Here is a 22,266-nt window from a genome sequence, read left to right as displayed (position 1 = left end):
CTCTTATACCAGTGTTTAGTTAAATAGTCTTTCAGTTCAATGATAGTCACTTTTCCATAGTATTACTAGTAGTTTGGCCAGGTTGGGTCTTTCATGGGGGTGGTGGATTTTTCATACAGCCAGGAGAGAAAGCTGGTAAAGGGGCCCATGACCAGTCTATTTGAAAAAACACCTTTCTTGGGCTGCTACTTCAGCTGGGGGAATGAACAGAGCAATTGTGGGGGTGGGGCACAGGTTCCACATCAAGGAGATGGCTGCCTGCTGCCCTAGGCTATGATGGTACAAGCGCCAAAGGAAATGTGGTGTGTGAGCATAAACACTAGTCAGGATGATACCCAAGCAGGTCTTTAATCTCAACTAGGTGGCTGGTGCTCTTTTGAGTGTGGCACTCACATCACTTGGGCAGATGGTGTCAAATGAAAAATACATTATAGTGACAAACTTCCAGGAAGCTTTATAAAGTTAGCTTTAAACAGGAAGGTCCAATATTTATATTCTTGCACCATGTGCTTGGGACAGTATCCTAGGACTGGCTTATTCTGAAAGCTGGCATGCTATTCACCAGTGCTTGTGCCTATATTTCATCAAAGTATACAAGTCGTATTTCTTCACCAGGCAAAGACTCCAGCCACCACAGTAGGATTTCCCACAGTTGTAGTTCTGCATATGGTCTTCAAGTCTTTCCTCACACTCGTGACAAGTGCACCACAAAATAGGGTGCATGTTAGTGCAACAATGGTGAACAGAGGTTGAGAAGATCTGAAGGTGTGAGACTTGATTAGATATACACCAGTTTCACCTGTGGAGTTTGTAGTTTGGTTATAAAATGACTTAATCCTTTTAGTCTCTGACTTCTGTGTTCAGTTCAACGACCTTGCCTGGCAGGGAATTCCTGCATAAATACCATTTCCTTCTTTATAGGTTCTAAATTATTTAATTTCAGCAAGTGGCCCCTTGTTTTCACATCTACCATCATGTTCCCTAGCCATGCCACTCTGTCAGACTCTATTTGGAGAGTCTCTGCATCCTCCCTTGTTTTAGCCACTGAAATAATTCTGTGATGTTTGCAAGTGTCATGGTCCATTTCCTCCTCCCAACCTTGTGCAATCTGAGAATTTCCTGTATTTATGCTCCAAGTCATTAATATACGTAAGACTGCTCACAAACCTCATTCCTAAAACACTCTCATGATTTAGTCTATGATGCACAGGGAAGGAGCAAATAACCATGGTTAGGAATATATTTTCTGTCATATTTCAGGGTTGGGCTAAGTGGAGGGCTTTTAAAAATAAGGTAGAACCTCACTAGTTCACGCTGATCGAGAGCCACTGGAAAGTAGAGAGTAATGGAACAAACATCATAAAACAGAGTTAATGTATCACTTGGCAGTTTAGTTTTAATTGCAATACTTAATAGGTTCCTAATTCTCAAAGCAATGGAGCTCAGGAGACCTCATTACAGCCCTTTCAGTAGTGTGGCGAGAGGGCTAGGTTTGGTGTGAGATGGGGATGTGAGGGAACCACAGAAGTGGATTAGGGAGTTTCCCCTGTCCTAGTGAACCATGGGCTTTTACTGTATTAACCTTTTCAAATAACTCTGGTAGGCTCCATAGACATGATGTTCACTGAAGAAACTAATCCCTGTTTGAATGTGACCAGGTTGTAATGATAAAAGCGGTGTTACTGCCCCCTTTTTGAATTACCCTTGCAATCGGCTTTCCTGGAACAGCCTTGGCTGTGTTTGCTTGGCACTAATTCTCCCAATTCCCCATTAGCTATTTGGGGGAGGGGAGGGGAGACGGGGGGAGAAACGACATGTGGCCTAGATCCACAAAAGTATTTAGGCTCCTAACTTCCATTGATTTCAGTGCAAGTTAGGATCCTATATAGTGTTGTGGATCTGGGCCAATGGGCCTGATTTTTCAGAGAGCATCTACAACAGCTAAAGTCTGTAACTATAAATGTGCAGCACTCCTGAGAAGTAGCCCCCACTTAACAGCTTCCCACTGGACAGTGAATGGCCATGTAGCATATTCTTGCCAGTATCTCTGCTCTATTGCACTTTAGTGACTGGGCTTGCACCCTGAGTGCACTTGAGCGCATAGTAAGTTGTTCCTCATGGACTTGACTTAAGGCTACAGTTGGTGAGTGGGGATGCATGAAATGTCCGGCTTAAGAGGAAAATCCCATTGTGCTGGGTGTAGTACAGATCAGGGTCTACCCTAACCAACATATACAATCCAATTCTTCTACCCAAACAAAAACCTGCTCAGCCCATTGTGTTTTTCATCGTGTTTTAATTATAAAATCCTTAAAGGTCAGTTTGCCATGAAGGGGTTCGTTCAATAGTCTCCTCTTCCCATTCTCCTAAACTAGGCTGGATACAGCTTCCTCCTGTGTCTCACTCGCTAGGCTTGTGCTTGTAGTCCTCCAGATGTGCCAGAATCCAGCCCGAGGGGATTAGGAAGGTTGCAAACATCACAGTCAGCGCGATGGCTTGATCCTGCCAATGGGAGAGAAATCAGAGGTCATATAGGGTCTTCTGCAGCCCCCCATGTGTCATGGATCAGTATAGAGATGGGACATCTTGCTGGGATTTAGGGATTTAAACTGTCTGTGTAGCTGGTTCCAGTGTGTTTCCATTTTGTGTGCACCCTAAACTCCTACTGATTTCAGTCAGAAGTTTGGGCATGCAGGGAACGTGGGGCCAGGTTCACAGAAAGATGGGGAGAGGAGGAGGAGCTATGGGTAAATGCACTGATTCCCACTAGCTCTGGACTAAATGTGGTTTGATATGTCAATTTATTTTTGTCACTGCATGTTTGTGTATTTCTGCATCTCATTTTGGGCATGGAAATCAAAGTAAGCCAGCTCCCTAGCCCAGCTCCTGCCATTAGCTGGGACCTGGTTTGGGACAACATGGTTCATAAGCACCTGCTTCGAAAAACAGGACTCCTCCCAGCACCACCTACTGGCATAGAGCCGAGCTTCCCTGTTCTGGTTTGGTTAGTTCAAGAAATCCCAGGCCATAAAATTCAGCCACACATGCAGGGCTCGGTCTAATGTCTCAGCAAGGTTCCAGGCGTAGGACGTATTCAAAGCAACCCAGCAATAACTGCTCACTCTCGGCCTTCCAAGGTCACTGCTCAGTGCCATGAGCCCACCAGTTCCTCAGATTCAGCAAGAAGGTTGCGGCCTGGGCATGCATTCCCGAAGGGCACAGTGACAATCAGTCTGACTTTCAAATCACTTTGAGGTGCCAAGAACAGTAGCAATGGCCTGGATAAAGTTTCACCTAGTAACAAGTTATCTGGGCTGGCTGCAAACAGTCTTAAGTTAACTCTACATACAGCTGTAATACATTAACCCTTTGTGCTCTGTTCCTGAGAGCAAAGCATATTAATAGAATAAAACTTTGGACCAAATTTTGAGGCTCTTATTCAATTTTTATTTAGACCTTACTCTGGCAAAGCTTCTCTGGGGCTCCTGAGTAAGGAATGGGGAACTGAGTAGCAAGTCAGCATCTCAGGATTGGACTCTCTTGAGTTTAGTATAGGCCTGGGCCTCAGCTCACACATAATCTCTTGGAAAAGGAGAGAAAAGTAAGAAAACAACGGGATTCTGCACAGCTACACGTTGATGGTAGCAGATGCAATTTCAACTGGGTAAATTCCCATTTTACAGGCTTGACTAAAATGAGGGTTTGTGTGGAGGCGATCTGACAGAGAGGGAGGGGTTAGACGGTATCTATAGAAATACAAACAAAACAAGAGTAGAGTGAAGCAAACTGCGACACAACCTCTTATGAGACACCCAGATGCCCTGTTGCTAGATCTCAGAGCTAGAGCTAAAACGGTAGGCGGTTGCAGTATGACCCCTTCTTGCCCTGCCCCCAACAAGGGGAATATTTTTTATAGCCAGAATGAGACAGTGACTTCTTTCCATATGACTTTTTTTTTTAAGTTTCTTTTTATTATTGGCCTGTTGAGAAAGAGGCGCCCATGTTCACATATGAACATGGCACTCCTGGCAGGCTCCACAAAACAGGGAGCTGGGTTATTTTAATTGAAGAAACAGAGTTTAGTTTCTGCCACTGTCTGTTTGTTTAAAGTTATACCATAAGTCAGCCTGCAGGTGACTGATCACCACTGTTTCCTGGTACGTGTAACAGATCTGACCAACAATGGATTCTGACTTAACCACTGTCACAGCCTCCAAAGAGGCTTCTTTTTTTAACCCAGTAGATGCCAAGTTGAGTAAAAAGTAGAGAGATTTTTGTCTCTGTTCACACAGTTTGTCCCCGATCCCTCAGTGAGCTCTATGTAGGCAGATCCTTGCATCTGTGCAATGTTCCATTGATTCCAATATCACCCATGGAGATCTCTGCAGGATCAGAGGTCTTTGTTTGGGGTCTTCACCTTACCAACTATGCAAAGCAGTTCACAAAGCAGGGAACTGCCTCTGCAGGGAAAGAACATTTCCTATCAAAATCAGGAGCAGCACTAGCTTCTGTGATGGCACTGAGTGGAGCAGAGTTGAGCCCAAGCCACACAGTGCAGGTCTAGATCCCACTCTCCCTGCGATTAGAAGTGGGATTGTGGTTTGGCCTGTTACAGGCTCAGGCCTGCTGGGCATTCGCACCCAGAACGTCTCTGCACTGCCCACAAGATGAAAAGAGGCCCTTTTCTGTCATTTGACTGATGAGAGAAAAAAGTAGAGTATAAAGAAAGATAACCCTTGGGAATCAAAGTGAGTCAACTTCAGTTACAGCCATACAGCCCCATTGACTTCTGTGCGGTCACTGAGAGCAGAATTTGATCCATCATGTGACCTGATCGGCAATTTGTAAGAAAAGGGTTGGTTTTATTCCTGAGTGAAACTCATCATTTCCCTCTTTCTTTATACTTTTACTTTCACGTCCTAATGAAATTCAACAAATGGAAAAACACCAGTCGCAGCTTCTCCTTTCCCCACCCCAAGGAAAACTTACTTAAGTTTCTCCTTTTCTTAAAAAAATGTCAGTATTTAACTTTCTCGCTGCATTATTTATATTTTCTTTTCCATCAGAGCCCCTTTTTGCTGTCACACACAGGGAGATACTTGTCATTTTAGACGATCCCAATGATATCAGCTATATTTTTAATCAATTTTGAGTGCCCAGAAGACAATAAATTGCTACATTTATAATAATAGATTATCACCATTCCCCTAAACAAAAGGTTACTCACAGCTGGAGTGACAATCTCTTCTGGTGCTCCAGAAACAATATTTGCTCTGGGAACAATCTGATTCCTCACTGTTGCATTGAGCAACCTGAATGCACGTTGAAAACCCAACATGGCCCTTCTACTGTGTTCTCTTCCAATCCAGGCTCTGTACCCTTTGTAGGGAGTGTAGCTAGTCCAAGCCTGTGGGCTGTGAGGCTGCAGCTGTCTGTGTCACAAGTTCCTTGTGTGAAGGCAGTTTAAGATTTGCAAGTTTTTGCTCTGGTGCCAGATGTCAAAGTGATAAACAAGTTCAGTTGCTTCATGCCTGCAGAATTAATTTTGGTTCTGATTGGCTGGGGAGTTGCTTGGTCACACCCTCTGATAAGAACAGGCAGCCACATATGGTTTCCTAAGTTTAGTACAGGGGGACTTCTGGATGACAATCTTTGAACTTGCTTCATTTGTGAGTTTGCCTGTGTGAGAATAGTGCTATTTCACAGCTGAAAGGGGGACAATAAAGGCTGCATGATGGAAACATTCAAGTGCATTGGAGCAGACCTTTGAAAAGCACCTCTATGAGGGAGAGATCTGCTTAAAGAAAGCATTTAACCTACAGAAATAGAATAAAGTCCTTTTAAAGAAAACAGAATTAATGTTTCTGAAGAAAAAGAGTGTAGTCTAGTTATTAAAGTGGGGAGACTAGGAGTCAGGAAACCTGAGTTCTGTTCCTGGCTTTGCCATTGGTGTGTTGTGGGACTTTGGGTAACTGAGCCTCAGTTTTTCCCTTTGTAAAATGGGGATAATCCTACCTGCCTTACAGGGGTGGTGGGATGGTTGACCAATGTTTGTGAGGTGCTTGGAGCTCCTCAGAGGAACGGCACCAGAGTTAGATGGGAAAAAGCAATAGAAAACGGACCTGACCTACGGATTAAATATATTGCTTGTGTGCCAAACCCAAATATAGTCCACAACACAGTGGAGCTTTCTGCAACAAACCCCTCTGTTAGGAGCATGTTGTACTGGGATGGGTCTGAAACCTGACTTCTGTGAATGAGTCAACAGGAGGGAGTTAGCTGAGAACACGCTGCAGATACAGTTTTTAGGAGGAGCGAGTGGATACAGGGAAATGAGTGCTTAGCTGTCAACCACAGAGCACGCTGCACCTGAACCCATCCTCCTTCAGCTTATGCTGCTGGGCCAGGCCCCAGAGTGCAGGGGCTTTGGAGCCTTCAGCGAGGCCCTTGCTGAGCCTCTTCTCATGTGGCGCCGTGGGAAGACAGTTGTAGTATAACCTGGTGACACAATAATCTCCCCGACGGTACTGCAACCCTGGACATGCTGTAGTGAATGTGCACTGTTAGGGGTCAGTCAGCAGCTTTTAATGTGGCTGGTGGGGAGGGCTTGGATTTCTGCCCAGCCCCAGTTTTTATGGCCAGGAGCACATAGCGACCCAGGCTTTGGTAGGTGGAGTCCCCCACCATTTTCCTTCCCACCCTGCTGCCGATCAGAACTGTTTGCTTTAACGACCTGAGCTGCTGCCAAGAGAGCTGACGTACCACCCTTCCTCTCGCATTCCCTGCAGCTGAACTTTGCTTCCCCTCGGCCTTGCCAGCACTCTCAATGTTTGTACGATGAACAGGCACTTTCAGAACTGGAGCTGGGTAAACAAGGACTAGTCGGAAAGCCAAAGTTCAAGGCTGATCCTTTACTCACAGGAAAGTCTGTGTCTAGGATGCTGCTGTCACTCCCTCTGGCTTACCCTGGATTTCTTCTCCTTTTCCATGTTTCATGGTTAAAAAGTGGGTTTGGTGCTGGACTTGAGAAATCCTGTGCTCACGGAAAGGGCACAGCTTAGAGGCAGTGGCAATCTGAGCTTCTCCCCTCACTGCTCTGCTAACGTGCTGAGCTGCAGAACTACTTGGTGGGCTGAGAGAGTCGTTCAGTTTCCAGGCCTGTTGTATCCTCGCATGCGAGTGCCAGCCGTGCTGGGTATTACTGAGTGATGTGAACACCGCTCCATTAGGAAAAACTGAGCCCATGAACTCATTCCTATTGGCCAAAAACCAACCACTGTCTGGTTACAGTGACTGGTCATTAGTGACCTAGGGGTTTTCCTCTCTTTCAGACCCCTCTTTCCCTGAATGGCCTCTGAGCAGGGACAGGATCCCCAGAGCCATCATGATGGTCACCATTAGCCATTTCATGTATCGGGTTCCTACCCTTATGTGTGTTAGGTTTGCATTTCACAGTAGTGAAACATTCAGGCTTGAAGCTAAGTGATGTTCTCTGCACAGACTCAGTGAAGGCTCCCTGTGTGTATGAGGCATTGCTCACTGTCCGTCCTATCACCTTCCCCATTGGCACCCTCCCCTTCAAATTCCTGTCTAATGGGAGCTCAGACTGGAATGGAACTATGGTTACTGAGCTGGAAAAGCACTGCTTTGTTAATCACATTGAGCCAGGCTGTGCTAGCGATTTCAGGGTCGTTCCCACACTGGCCCCCAACCTATCTACAGAAGTCACTGCAAGGGGAGGTAAGTTCCCCAGGCTCGAGCCTAGTCCGTGCGCACTTTTAGGATTAAGAAAGGAAGCTATAAACTCAAAAATCATAGTTGAGAAAGGGGAACAGCATCCCTGTAACTTTCAAAGGCCAGAAGTGCATACGATTATTAGGCAATCCCCAGTCTTCTACTCCCCACTCCCCTGCAGTGAGGTGTTAAAACAAGTCAAGGTACAAAACAGCCCTGTCTGTTTAGCTGCGGACAATCCACACAGAGCTCTCCCCTCTGGGCTCAAGAATGCAGTCTGTTTTCAATTACCTTCCCTTACCCTCTGCTTTGCACAACTCCTCCACCTAACAGCTGCTAGGAGACTGGTTATGATTTCATGGTATCTCTGTCTCTGCAGTTTGTGGGACATGTTTGTAAATTGTCTTTGGAGGGGGAGAGAGAGCTGCTGCTTTCATAGAGCACTGGAAGGCTCAGCTTGACACCCTATAAATAGCATGTGCAGATAGATTAGAACAGAGAGCTGGTTAAAATGATTTTGCATTGAAAAATGCAGTTTCATTTAAATGTGTAGTAAAAACAGTTCAGTTTCAACTATGTTTTCAGTATTTCAGTGAAAAATATTCAAACCAAAACTAAATAAAATCTGTAATTTAGCTTTTCATGTAAATTTTCATTTCAATTTGTTTTTTGAAAAACAAAACAACAAACAAACATTTCAATTTGAAATGAGATGAACATTTTCAGTTAATTTTTTTATTGAAAAATCAAAATTGTCTGGAAGGTTTTATTAACAAAATTTTCACTGCAATAAAATAGGATTTTTTTAAAAACCAACGCTAATAGATGAATGTATTGTCTTTGAGCTAGCAATGTTGTTGGAATGAGAGCTCTTTGGTTCCCTCTACAGGTGAAGTGGGAGAATTGAGCAAACTGGAAGAAGCCAATATCAGTGGGCTGGAGTAAATCTACAGCAAAGCAAGCCTGCTGCATTAATTTGAGTTAGATGGGGATGGATTTAAGGGTGAGGCACTGCTGGTGCTTTGCTGTGAACCAGAATTGTGGGTAGTTGAGCACAACCCAGATGATCAATTAGTTTGGTGATTGATTTGTTTGGTTACCCAAAATAACACTGGTTGTGTTCCCCATTTACCCAGACTGCATGTGTGTGTGCAAAGGGAAGAAAAACAACATTAATGGTGACTAGGGTAATTATATTTGAACTTCCAAGAGTGGTACATGTGAGTACGGTTGTAGATGGGGCTCAAATGTTTTATTTATTCAAAAGGAACTTTTAAATCTGACCCTTGCTACTGAGATTGTCCATTCACAGGGAGCTGATCTGACTTCTCACGATTCACTCCTACTGCAGTTAACCTCTCTATACCCACCCACATTGATAATTCATCTCCATTCTGGCCTCTCAGCGTCCTTGGCTAATCTATTCCTAGCCACCCTCTTTCCCTGGATATGCACTCCTCCTACATACCTTTCAATACAATACATCAAAAAACCCTTTCATATAATAGTAGTAGAAGGGCTAATAATCCAGTTTTACCATTTATCTCATTGGGTGCTGTATATTTGATTAATTCAAATATTTTATAATGTGTATTTTTGGCCTGATCCTGAAGCACATTGAGTCCTCTCTACTCCCACTGACTTCATTTGGAGTTGAGGATACTCAGCATCTCACAGCATTGGGCCCTTGTAAATGGGAATGATTTGTGCTCGCAGAAATGTACGGATCTGTCTGTGGGTTTTGTTAGCAGCAGCTCAGTGACTGGAGGCGGAGTTCCCAGAAGAGCAGACAAAAGCCAGAGCCAATTCCTGTCAATAGATAAGAGGAAGAACCCAAATGGAAAATTTAGGCTTTCTGTCTAGTCTACTTAGACTGAGCTCATCTCTGTGGCATGTGAGTTAGTACAGTGAGGGCCTGAGCCAAAGTCCATAGAAATCAGTTGGTGTCTTTCCATTCACTCACTGGGTTTTAGATTAGTTCTGTTTGGGGGGGAAAATGGATTCCCTGACAGTGGCAAAGTGGATGATTATCAGTCTCCCCGTCCAGGTGATTCCTCAGTGGGTGGTGGTTATAGCGGCTGTGTTCAGTCCTGACCCCGGGCGATGGAAGGGATATGGTGTACAGTGGCTCAGTTACTGACTGTTACAGTGGGATGGCTGATCAGCAGCACACATGAAATGAGTTAGTTGGGGCTTGTTCCGTGGCCAGCAGACTGATGGCCACGCCACAGACCACTATTACAACTGTCATTAATTATCCCCCTTTTTAACACTCTCCATAGAAAGAACAGGGAGGGAACGGGGGATGCAGAATGACCTGTTCTTTAACCCCTGAAGGTGTAATGTCCAGGTCATTGCTGGGGAACACACATGGTGTCATGGGGAAATTGTATGGTCAGTTCTGGTGTGGTACTAATTCTGTAGATTAACAATAGGTCTTCGGTCACCCATCTTGTTAATCTGGCACTTTTCACCACCACTAAATTCACTTACATACGTGGCTCGTAGTCCTCATCCCCTGTAATTAGAACTCAGGTGACAATATGCTCATGAGTCAAGTCATAGTCCTTATCTGTAAGGGTCTGTAAACTTTCATTTACTATATGGTTACATCGTGCTCAGCACGATGGGGCTGAAGCCTGTCTGGTTTCTAGGCACTACCACACTATAAATGTAAAATAATAAAAGCAGGTGTGATGTTGCACTCCATATTCTTTGTGGAAATATGCTTATGAATATGAATATGACATAACTGGAATATGCTTTATGCAAAATGCTTCATGTAACATATAATTGGAAAGGTTATAATTTACTGAATGTGTTTATCCTATTTGTATGCATGTATAATTTCTGTAGCTGAAATTAGGAATATTGACCTGTGTATCTGTATTTCATATTTGCTGCTTTGGGTCTCTCCCACTGCTAACATTTCAGGTACAATAATGGAAAAGCCAGACAGTGCTAATGACTCATCAGCTAGTACAACAGGCTGTGAAAACATTTTGGCTTACCTTCCTGCCGATGTTCCATGCTGCTAACTCATGGACTCCAGGATACTACAGTCACATGGTCTGGTCACTTGATACTGAACACCACCTGGGACTTTTTGTAACTTTCGGAGTGAAGGGAGGGGGTCATGTTTGGGAGACAAAGGATTCCTGCCTTATGCTAATCCTATTTAAGGGAGAGGAATGAGGTAATCCTGGTCATCAGTGCTCCCCGGCTACCCCATCCAAGATGACTGCTGGAAACAACTAAAGACTGAACTGGGGACAAGCCCTGGACCCAGACTGGAAGGGTATCCAGTCTGTGCAAAGCTTCTTGGAACAACTGTGAGGGTGAGATACTACATGTAACAAGTTTCCTTAGTGTATTAAGCTTAGTTTGCATGGTCTGTTTTATTTTGCTTAGTAACCTACTTTGTTCTGTCTTGTTTATGACCACTTAAATCCTACCTTTTATACTTAATAAAATCACTTTTGTTTATTAATAAACCCAGTGTAAGTAATTGTGACCAGGGGGTGGAGGGGAGGGGGTTGGCAAGGAGTCTGTGCATATCTCTGTTTACTTTGAGAAAGGGCGAATTCTTATGTGCTTATGCTGCATAGTTTTCTATGCAGCATAAGACACATTTATCTAGGATTCAGGCTCCCAGAAGGGCTGTGCACTTGGGTGCTGAGGCAAATCCCTTTAGCTGAGCTTTTCCAGAGCTGAGCTGATCTCAGCATCTGTATTCTGCAGAGGGGTGTGTCCCTATCTCTGGGTCTGTGCTGGAGGGCCTGGCTCAGCAAGACAGACTTAAGGGTGCCCATACAGGAAGAAAGGTAGGCTCAGTGGTATCTCAGCACATCAAGTGACAGTCCCCAAGGGGTCCCCAACTGAACCCATCACAGCAGGTTCCTCAGGATTTAGCCATAGGATATTTCTTTGATTATTAATCAGCTGCTTGTTCCGTATGAGATGGAGAGTACAAGGAAAATAACATAAGGAAGGAGAGCAGAGTGGTTGTACACATATTGATCAGTCTCTATTAAGCTGCTGTGATCTGTTGCTGCCTCTGTTCCTCTTTGGAAAGACTCTGTAAAATGATGTTATTCCACGGCTATGCTAAGACTTCAGTGGGGACATAGAGCACCAGGCACATTTGAGAGCGCTCCAGACAGTGCTCTCTCGCAGCCCCGCTCTGAAGTCAGCCCCACAGCCAGCTGCAGCGCAGAAGTAAGGGTGGCAAGCCAGTAAACATGCACACTGCTATTATGGCACACCGGGAATCACAGTTCTACAAGAATCGATGTTAGAAAAAGGACGAGCAAGGAAAAATCATGGACATTTGTTATTTCAAAAATCTGCCTGGATGGAGACTGGAGGACCAAAAAAGAGGTCATGTCTGGGAAAACCCAGATGTATGGTAACCTTACAGAAATACTACATAGAACCAGATATGAAAGTATCAATAGCCTCGTAGAAAGATGTGTGCACAGGAAATGGGTACCTTCCAGTAACACAAGATACAATTAAGAGCAGATGTAGAACCTGTGGTAGATGCTAAAGAAAAAGTTCCACAAGACTTAAGAAGCTAGAAGACACATGACAGCAAATGGTATAATTTGGCATATAGAAGAGCCACCACACGTGGTTCACTCCTTAATAACTGTAGAGAAGAAATGACAGGGACTACATCTGTGTATGGACCCCCAAGGAGCTGAACAAAACCATAAAAAGAAAACGCTTCCACTTGTGTAGAAATGTGTTGCTCCCTAATCACAAGCCTTGAAGAACGGCAAACTGTTCCCTTGGCAGTGAGGCAGGAGTGACCTTGTTCTAGCGCCTATGTTTGAGAAACTTATTTGGCTGATTTGATTGTTTCCTCGCAGCTGGCATTCACGCGCTCAAGAGATGGGTTTGTTATCTTATGTGCATGTATACTGCCTGGCCTTTTTATGCGCAGGAATGTAACCACTAAGAAGTGTTGTAAACAAAGTAAGTAAAAAATAAAAGCCCCAGGAAAAGTTCCTGGAGGTAGAGGGGCTTTTCGGCTACCACAGACCTGGTGTTCTGTTTCCTTTCCTGCGTCGTCACCACACACTTGCTCTCAAGAAGCGAACTATTGTCTGAGAAGGCAGGAGCAAAATTCTCCAGCAAATTAGATGCATTGGCAGGATTTTGGCAGATCCCTTTAGACACTGAGAGCACCAAGATCTGCACTTTCTGCACGTGATTTGATATTTCTAAGACTGCTGTTTGGAATACGTTCAGCCCCAGAAGTGTTTCACTATAGAATAGCCAGATGTGAGGAGATCTAGCAGGCATGAAAGTGAGCACTGACAACATCATAAATTGGGGGCAGTACTGCCACTGAACATCAGGCATGACTGAGGGGAGTATTAGAAATTGTAAGAGCTGATGACCTTAAACTGTGTAAGGCCAAGTGTCAACTTCAAACAACATGCTTGGGAGACGGACTAGCCTGAAAGGGTCTGATGCATCAAAGATTCAGGCAATACTGAACATGCCAAGACCTGAAGATAAAGAGGAAATTCAAAGGCTGCTAGGCATGTTGAAGTTCATACCTAACTACACAGCTCGCACAACTCACCTAAGACATCCCCTCCAGAGGGCACTGAATGGGCATGGAGGCCAGAGCATGAAAAAGAGTTGAGCAATTTAAAGCACTTTCTGATGTCCGTTCCAGTGCTGCAATTTTTTGACCCATGGAAAGACATCAAGCTCTCCACAGATGCCTCAGAAGGAGGGCTGGCACTGGCAGCAGGACTATTATGGTGCCAGTCTAATGCAGCTAGGGTGATGACTGCTGCAGAGATAATGTATGCACAGACTGAAAAAATGATTAGGTCAGGAATAACAGATGTACAAGATTTTACCACTTGCTAACCATTGCTTCAAAGCAGAAACTGATCACAAACCACTGATTACAACACACAAAAAGGGACTTGGCAAAGCACTGCTGAAGATAGTGACTACATTTGAGAATATGGAATCTCAAAAGCATAATAAGGTACATTTGCGAGCTCTGCCATTTGCTGTGGAGTCAAGGGCCATCTAAGGTGAGGATATGTTTATCCTCTCAGATCTGGGGGCTGGTTCATACTTTCTTGTACCGACAGACTGGCACATCTGATTGTCAAGCAGTCAGGTCACTAGAAAGTAATTCTGCTTTTACACTCGAGGCTACAGTTGTTGTTTTGCATGACAGTGCATATTCGATGAAGTTGGGGTATGTATTACTTTACAGAATCTGTTGGAGATGGGAGTGCCCATGGAGTATTGTGCCCCATAACTGTGGGAAATGTTAAATTAGTAAGAGGTACATTTATAACTATTGTGTTCACTTTATCTCAACTTCCTTCCTATAGACTGTAAGTCCTCTGGGGCAGAGATTGTCTCTTTTCTAAGGCTGAAATTCAGCAACATACTTAACTGGTACTTAAAATGTAGCGTATACTTTATGTTTAGTCACACGTATAGCCTATATACACACATATATTGGCTTCAGTGGGACTATTTGTATGGTTTAAGTTAAGTAGGTGCTTAAGCAGTTTGTTGCATCCAGGCTTATAATTGTAAAATTCAGCGAATGGGGTACCAATCCCTGTCAGGACTTTTGAGCAATATCTGGATATAAATATTTGCTACTGTTACTACAGGCAATATGTACTTTCATGTTATGGTCTTCCAAATACATAAAGGCTTTGATGGACAAAGCTAGTTTGATTCTATTTAAAGCAGAGCATATGTTAAAACTACTGTTTTCAGAACAGACGTCTAAATGGGATACAATACTGTACTTTATCATTGTGATTAGTATATCGGGTGTATTTCTACACTTATATTAGTTTTATATTTTGAGGACAATGTTATCAGTATAAAATTGATGTGAGGGAGGAATGGTTAGCCAGGGCCATTTAAGTTATTAATGACAATATGCTGTGAAGTTTTCTACTGAAAATACATTAAATAGGTTGAGATTGTTAATAATCATGAACTAGTCATGAATCTACACCTAAAATCACTGTTCTTGTTCTGATTCTGTGTGCATGCTGTTTTTGTTCTGATTCTGTTCTTGTTGTGTGTGCATGCTGTCAATGTGTTTAAACATTTTCCAAACTTAAGACCCAGTTTTGAAGTCCTTATTCAGACAGATGTCCCACTAATGTCAATGGAATGCTGTGTGAATAGGGACTACAGGCTCAAACCCTAATTTGTTCCTTTTTTGGTTTGAGTAGCAGAGTGGAAAGGAAGAAGTAATTAACAGCCTGGCTAACCCAATTGGAAAGGAGAGTCTCATTACAGCTTTGTCTTAGCATATATTATAGCCTAATTACAAGGCCTGATTTTTTGGCACAAACTAAATCAGTTTTGCTTGTGCATAGTGGATCAGCAGGGGAAATGATTGAAAAGGAATGGTTTCCTATCACCACCAGCACACAGATGGATGTGCATCTACAAACAGGCACAAGGGTTTTACTGAAGATCACCCAGAAGTGCTGCCCACAAACACAGCCAGGTCTTGTCTAGGAACTGGATGACCAAGAGCTGCATGACTTAACTCCAAAACTCCCTTTCTTTGTCATTTTAAACCTTTCTCATACCCAAGAATACAAGCCAGTAATCAACAATAGAAAATAAAATTAATCTCCTTCAGAACTATATAGATTAATCTTAAACCTTGAGTCAAACTTTCTGCCCTAGGTCAATTCTGCTAATGCTTGGTTTTGGTGATAGACATTATTTTGTGTTACTGAATTTTTTAATTTCAGCATTTTCCTTTGTCACTCCCTAACTGTGGCCAACGTGCCCCCATGCCCCCAGCTGGGACCCCTATCCTACTGCTCTGCTCAGAACTCTATTGGCTTGGGGAGAAATTTGAAAACTAGGAAAGCCTGATTTTAGTGGAAATCAGGATTTTCAGATTCCTTCTTCCCCCAAATCAATAGGGTTCTGATCAGCATGGGTGGGCGAGGGGTCCAGCTATAGTGGGGCTGAAGTCCTGGCTGCGTGTACAGGTTGGCCTATGTGAACAACAAAATTTGTGAACCTCAAGTAATTTAATTCTCATCCTCTATCTATGTTTCCAGATTATTTCTCGTGTCCTTAACTCAAGCAAAGAAAATGGGTGAACTCCTTCTAAATGCTCTTGAGAATCTCTCAGCGGAAAACCTTACAAAATTTAAATTCATGTTGTTATATACAAACTTTGAAGAAAAAGGGACTATCTCCAAACATCAGCTGGAGGAGGCTGTTCATGTCACAGATCTTGTGCAACTTTTGATAGAATTCTATAGTGAAGATGCAGTGAATGCAACTCTGAGTTTTTTTTATAAGATCTGTGTGAGAGATTCTGCTGCTAAACCCAGAAAGGCAACAGAGAAAGGTAAGAAAACCTAAAGTTACTGCAATTTCTGAGTCTTTCCCCTTTGGCTAATATGTATGCACACACTGAAGAAGTGGAAACCCATCTGGGAGAGATGTGAGGCCAAATCCTGCTCAGTTACACTGATGTAAACAGACTAAGATGTAATCCATTTACTTCAATGTGACTTAATCTCTATAGAGCTGGACAAGACTTAAACTGGTGCCCTAAAGAGGAAAGACTCTGTAGTTGATCAGCAATGCCCTAGAGCATCCAGACTTCTAGATAAGCTAATGTTACACCTTTGAAAATAAAAGCTTGTTTTCTAGATATATACATTTATTAAGTCAAATATGGATTCCTTTGGAGCTTACACATGCAGGGTCTTCCATTCTCTGGACACACAAGCAAAATCTCCCATGCACAGCTCTCTGTCTCCTGAAAACAGAGTCTACAATCAAGAGTCACAGGCTATTTTTAATAGGACTGCTCCCATTAACCAAAATGTAAGCACTAAAAATACATCACCACAAATATTAAAACACCAGAATTCACTTTTAAGAGTAAGGGGAAGAGTTTATTTGGACACAGACTGGCTAACCTAGTGAGGAGGGCTTTAAACTAGGTTTGACGGGGGCAAAAGACCAAAGTCCAGAAGTAAGTAAAAAATATGGAGAACTGGGAGAAGGGTCAGAAATTGGGGGGAGCATTGGCTGTAATAGCAGGGATCAAGGAGAGACAAGACAGAACTGGGGGAGGGGGATTCAAATCAGTATCTAAAATGTCTGTATACTAATGCGAGAAGTATGGGGAATAAGCAGGAAGAACTTGAAATGTTAGTAAATAAACACAACTATGACATAGTTGGCATCACAGAGACTTGATGGGATAGTACACATGACTGGAATATTGGCATAGAAGGGTACAGCTTGCTCAGGGAGGATAGGCAGGGAAAAAAGGGAGGAGGTGTTGCCTTACATATTAAAAATGTATACACTTGGTCTGAGGTTGAGATGGAAATAGGAGACAGACTTGTTGAAAGTCTCTGGGTAAGGATAAAAGGGGCAAAAAGTAAAGGTGATGTCACAGTAGGGGTCTACTACAGACCACCTAACCAGGAAAAAGAGGTGGATGAGGGTTTTTTTTAAACAACTAACAAAATCATCCAAAACACAGAACTTGGTGGTGATGGGGGATTTCAACTACCCAGACATCCGTTGAGAAAATAACACAGCAGGGCACAGATTATCCAACAAGTTCTTAGAATGTATTGGAGACAATTTTTTATTCCAGAAGGTAGAGAAAGCTATTAGGAGAGAGTCTGTTCTAGATTTGATTTTGATGAATAGAGAGGAACTGGCTGAGAATTTGAAAGTGGAAGGCAGCTTGGGTGAAAGCGATCATGAAATGATAGAGTTCATGAGTCTAAGGACAGGTAGGAGGGAAAACAGCAAAATTAAGAAAATGGATTTCAAGAAGGCAGACTTCAACAAACTCAGGGAGTTGGTAGGTAAGATCCCATAGGAAGCAACTCTAAGGGGAAAAACAATTGAAGACAGTTGGCAGTTCTTCAAAGAAACATTATTAAGGGCACAAGAGCAAACTATTCCACTGCGTAGGAAAGATAGGAAGTATGGCAAGCGACCACCATGGCTTAACCAGGAGATCTTGAATGATCTAAAAATCAAAAAAGAGTCCTACAAAAAGTGGAAACTAGGTCAAATTACAAAAGATGAATATAAACAAACAACACAAGTCTGTAGGGGCAAAATTAGAAAGGCCAAGGTGCAAAATGAGATCAAACTTGCTGGATACATAAAGGGCAACAAGAAAACATTCCACAAATATATTAGAAGCAAGAGGAAGACCAAGGACATGGTAGGCCCGTTACTCAATGAAGAGGGAAAAACAATAACAGAAAATGTGGAAATGGCAGAGGTGCTTAATGATTTCTTTGTTTCGGTTTTCATCAAGAAGGTTGGTGGCAACTGGATGCCTAACACAAGGAATGCCAGTAGAAACGGGGTAGGATCAGAAGCAAAAATAGGGAAAGATCAAGTTAAAAATTATTTAGACAAGTTAATCTTCAAGTCACCAGGGCCTGATGAAATGCATCCTAGAATACTCAAGGATCTGACTGAGGAGATATGTGAGCCATTAGCAATTATCTTTGAAATGTCATGGAAGATGGGAGACATTCCAGAAGACTGGAAAAGGGCATATATAGTGTCCATCTATAAGAAGGGAAATAAGGCAACTCAGGAAATTATAGACCAGTCAGCTTAGCTTCTGTACCAGGAAAAATAATGTAGCAAATAATTAAGGAATCAATTTGCAAACATCTAGAAGATAATAAGGTGATAAGTAATAGTCAGCATGGATTTGTCAAAAACAAATCATGTCAAACCAACCTGATAGCTTTTTTTGACAGGGTAATAAGCCTTGTGGATAGGGGCGAAGTGGTAGAAGTGGTATACCTGGACTTTAGTAAGGCTTTTGATACGGTCTCACATGACCTTTTAATTAACAAGCTAGGGAAATACAACCTGGATGGAGCTACTATAAGGTGGGTGCATAACTGGTTGGATAACCATTCCCAGAGAGTAGTTATCAATGGTTTACAGTCAGGCTGGAAGGGCCTAACGAATGGGGTTCCGCAGGGATCAGTTCTGGGTCTGGTTCTTTTCAATTTCTTCAGCAATGATTTAGATGATGGCATAGAGAGTACCCTTATAAAGTTTGTAGATGATAGCAAGCTGGGAGGGGTTGCAAGTGCCTTGGAGGATAGGATGAAAATTCAAAATGATCTGGACAAACTTGAGAAATGGTCTGAGGAAAATAGGATGAAATCCAATAAGGACAAATGCAATGTACTCCACTTAGGAAGGAACAATCTGTTACACACATACAAAATGGGAAATGACTACCTAGGAAGGAGTACTGCAGAAAGGTATCTAGGGGTCATAGTGGACCACAAGCTAAATATGAGTCAACGGTGTAACACTGTTGCAAAAAAAGCAAACATCATTCTGGGATGTATTAGCAGGAGTGTTGTAAGCAAGACACAAGAAGTAATTCTCCCGCTCTACTCCACGCTGATTAGGCCTCAGCTGGAGTATTGTGTCCAGTTCTAGGCGCCACATTTCAGGAAGGATGTGGACAAATTGGAGAAAGTCCAGCGAAGAGCAACAAAAATGATTAAAGATCTAGACAACATGACCTATGAGGAAAGATTGAAAGAACTGGAGAAGAGAAGACTGAGAGGGGACATAATAACAGTCTTCAAGTACCTGAAAGGTTGTTACAAGGAGGAAGGAGAAATATTATTCTCCTTAACCTCTGATGATAGGACAAGAAGCAGTGGGCTTAAACTGCAGCAAGGGAGGTTTAGGTTGGACATTAGGAAAAACTTCCTAACTGTTAGGGTAGTTAAGCACTAGAATAAATTGCCTAAAGAGGTGGAATCTTCATCATTGGATTTCTTTAAGGGCAGGTTAGACAAATGCCTGTCAGGGATGGTCTAGATGGTGCTTGGTCCTGCCATGAGTGCAGGGGACTGGATTAGATGATCTCTTGAGGTCCCTTCCAGTCCTATGCTTCTATACTTCAACGTTTGCCCTCGGAGTAACTGGCAGTGGAAAAGCATGCTGTTATCCTCTGTGTGGCTAAGCCCATGCATGGAGGAAAATGCACACATTGTCACTTGGTTACAGAATTTGAGACAGCATTGAAGTGATGGGCATCTGTGGTCCTGGTTTCTTTTCCTGGCTTTGTGAGTACCGTGTTGCCTAATAGTTACAGACAGCATCACCAAGTGTAATACCATGGTGGTCATCTGTGGGGATTGAACACCAGACCTTTAGATAGATAAATGTCTGAACCTTCCTCACTTCAGTTAAAGGGTCAATCTTCTTTACATGACGGTAGTAGTACTCATAAATCTCTACATATGGTCTCACCACTGTGAAGGTGATACAGAGCTATCCTGTTATGCAAACACATAACTTGGCTATATTCTTCTGGAAGTCACTGTGACAAAGTGGATGAGACTTGGATCTATGATATTGGATAGCTGGTTTCTATGCCTAGTCTTTCTTGAAGTGGCCTTGTGCAAGCTCTTGGGTGTCTTATCTGTAAAGTCGGGGAATGATTCATACCTTCCCTAAGGTAGCAATATGAAGCCTGGGTTGTGCAGTGCATAGACATACTAACAGCAGTCTGTAGAAGAGTGAGGACTAGAACTCAGAATGGCCTGATTTTGCACCTCCCTTATGCTTCCTTTATGCTTGCTTGTGTGTGAGACTTTCCCTTTCCTACCCCCAAAAAGTGTGAAGGCAGGAGCTTATGTTTTAATGAGTTCACATAAAAGGAGTCCTAATCACATGACTTGCATCTGTGCTGCAGTGCAAAAGACTCAGGTTTCAGAACCTGCTGATGGTGCATAATATGGGGGTTGTTACACACACTGCTGATTGACAGGTTTCACCCTAGAGGTGGCTGCATTTCAGTTGTAGTTGAAAGGATTCTTGTATATGGCCCCAATTCAGCAAAACACTTGTATATGCACATGTATAGTTTTAAACTAGGGCTGCAAAATCTGGAACATAGTTAAGTGATTTGAGATCCTCTAGGATAAAAGGTACTTTATACATTTTATATACTATTATTGTTATTGTTTAAATAGCTTAATTTTAACAAATTAATATTTTTCTCTCAGCTTTTAGTTCATTGTTTGTAATACTACTTGTCACTGATTTAGATTACAGGGTGAAGTATAAAGAACATATTAAAAAACAGTACCAGTTAATAAAAGAAAGGAACTCTCGTCTTGGTGAGACTGTGAATCTAAGCAAAAGGTATACAAAACTGACTATTATAAGCAAGCTTCGTTGCAAAAAGGAGAGAGAACATGAAATAATGGCCTCCAGATGGAGACATGCAAAAATCATGACTGAACGAGCTCGCTCTTCGGTTACCATAAACTCCTTATTTGATCCTGAAAATGGACAAACACCACAAATCGTTGCTCTGCAGGGAGCTGCAGGCATTGGGAAAACAATGACTGCAAAAACGAACAGGAGTACTTGTGGCACCTTAGAGACTAACAAATTTATTAGAGCATAAGCTTTCGTGGGCTACAACCCACTTCTTCGGATGCATATGAAGAAGTGGGTTCTAGCCCACGAAAGCTTATGCTCTAATAAATTTGTTAGTCTCTAAGGTGCCCAAGTACTCCTGTTCTTTTTGAAGATACAGACTAACACAGCTGCTACCCTGAAACCTTTATTCTTAAGGAATCATAAAATCATAGGACTTGAAGGCACTTTGAGATGTTATCTAGATCAGTCCCCTGCACTCATGGCAGGACCAAGTATTATCTAGATAATCCCTGACAGGTGTTTGTCTAACCTGCTTTTAAAAATCTCCAATGATGGAGATTTCACAACCTCCCTGGGCAATTTATTCCAGTACTTAACCACCCTGACAGTTAGGAAGGTTTTCTTAATGTCCAACCTAAACCTCCCTTGCTGCAGTGAAAGCCCATTGCTTCTTGTCCTATCCTCGGATGTTAAGAAGAACAATTTTTCTCCCTCCTCCTTGTAACAACCTTTTATGTACTTGAAACTGGTTTGTTCCCTTAAATTAAATTAGCTATGTACAGGGCATTCTACTCACTCCACGTAGATACATATACACATTTCCTAATATCTGAAGACTGTGCCTTTGCTCAGAAGCAAGTGCAGGGAATCCTCAAGGGAAAGTGTTACATGCACATGACTTTTTTGTATGCATCTTTATGCCTCCCGAGATCATGGTGCTAGCTTGGCACCTTTGGGCATCTATGAAATTCACACAGTGTGGGTGAATCACAACAAAAAAAAAGTTTTCCTATACTGGATCAGACTCATGGACGGTCAAGTCCAGTGTCTTGTCATTGACAGTGGCCAATACCAAGTGACCCGATCTTCAGAGGATGGTAAAAGAAACCCCATAGTGGGCAGAAGGAATTGTTTTTCTCCCCTGATGTATATAACTAAAACAACAACATTTGAATTTCAAGTATTATCACTGAGTATACAATTTGAAATCTGCTTTTGGCAAATATTGAAGCATTGAAGCTTAAAGTTTGACCTTCCAAACTATTCATGCTAATAAAGCAT

The 22,266-nt window shown here is 42.6% G+C and overlaps 1 long non-coding RNA gene across 2 annotated transcripts; it reads left to right on the top strand.

Moving 5' to 3' along the window:
• The first annotated feature begins 5,336 nt into the window (after positions 1-5,336).
• LOC117877416 lies at positions 5,337-21,202 on the top strand. 2 transcript variants are annotated; one of them, XR_004645704.1, is made up of 4 exons: positions 5,337-7,740; positions 10,669-11,072; positions 15,831-16,126; positions 20,865-21,202. It is a non-coding gene; the product is annotated as an uncharacterized LOC117877416 (long non-coding RNA). The 2 variants fall into 2 exon arrangements; XR_004645703.1 differs by lacking the exon at positions 5,337-7,740 and having other exon boundaries at positions 10,535-11,072.
• The last annotated feature ends 1,064 nt before the right edge of the window (positions 21,203-22,266 follow it).

Source organism: Trachemys scripta, chromosome 4, assembly GCF_013100865.1.
Source record: "Trachemys scripta elegans isolate TJP31775 chromosome 4, CAS_Tse_1.0, whole genome shotgun sequence".
Taxonomy (NCBI): Eukaryota; Metazoa; Chordata; order Testudines; family Emydidae; genus Trachemys; species Trachemys scripta.
Note: the sequence above shows the minus strand (reverse complement) of the source record. Positions and strands in the feature narration are given on the sequence as shown.